Genomic DNA, 1231 nt, shown 5'->3' on the forward strand with positions numbered 1-1231 from the left:
AAAAAAAAAAGGATTTGCATTTTCTTGATGTTGCTATATAGTCCATATTGAGAGCTGGAGTCTTTGATCTTCTGCATCAAGTGCTTGAAGTCTTCCTTTTCTGCAAGCAAGGTTGTGTCATCTGCATAACTCAGGTTGTTGATGAGTCTTCATACAATTCTGATGCCATGCCACATTCTTCTTCATATAGTCCAGCTTCTCAAATGATTTGCTCAGCATACAGAATGGCATTCAGAATACTAAAATCTCAAATTCCCTGCACTACATATACTTTCAAAGAATGAAGTGATATGATTTTAGATCTATCTTTGAACTATAGCAAGGCCACTTGTACAGCTTCTTGGGTTCCATTTATTCTTTTAACAAGGGCACTGGTACAATTTCTCTGGGTTTCATTTATTCTTTTACTCTGTGTGTGTGATTTAAATAAGTTTACAAAGCCAACTTTTAATCCAAAATTCATGTATTTTATGTGTAACACTAACTATAATACTTACAATGTAATTGCATTTTCCACTTCTTCCCTGTCAATCTGATTTCTATTACTCTTTTTGATATTTCCTTTTAGTGATATTGTGGCTGATCACCCTTTAATTATATCTTGTCTTGCTCTTTTATAGCAGTAGACTTATTTTATAGTAGTGATCTTATAGAATATTTGTCCTTTTGTGACTGACTTATTTCACTTAACATGTTCTTTAGAGTCATCCATGTTATGCTGGGTTTCATTCTCTTGTCCTTTAGTGTTGAGTATGATACTCCACTGTGTGAGTGCACCAGTTTCTTTAGCCGTTAATGGACTCAATAATGTTTCATTTACGTGGGTATGCATCTATCTCTTTTGTGTCCCAGTTCTTAATTTTCTAAAACTTAGAAGTGAGATTGCTGAATCAAATACTATTTCTAATTCCAACATTTTAAGGAAATCCAAACTGCTCCCCATGGTGGCATCGTTACACCCTTACCAATATGAAAGTTGCCAATTTCTCCATGTCCCATTGCCAGTATATTGGTTGTTTATGGTTTTACTGAACTTTGCTATTCTGGCTGAGGTGAGATGGTATTTACTGTTGTTTTGATTTGCATTTAATACTGATTCAATTTTTTTGTTTCCTTGTTTTACTTTTTAAATTGAGATCTTTTTTTTTAAAATTAAATTTTATTAGTTTTAATGAACATTTACAGAGATTTTGGGTTTTCATTCATTCATTGTTGCACTGTTTTCTCCACC

This window comes from Elephantulus edwardii, unplaced genomic scaffold (genome assembly GCF_000299155.1).
Source record: "Elephantulus edwardii isolate Elephantulus edwardi_28Jun2011 unplaced genomic scaffold, EleEdw1.0 scaffold00032, whole genome shotgun sequence".
Classification (NCBI taxonomy): domain Eukaryota; kingdom Metazoa; phylum Chordata; class Mammalia; order Macroscelidea; family Macroscelididae; genus Elephantulus; species Elephantulus edwardii.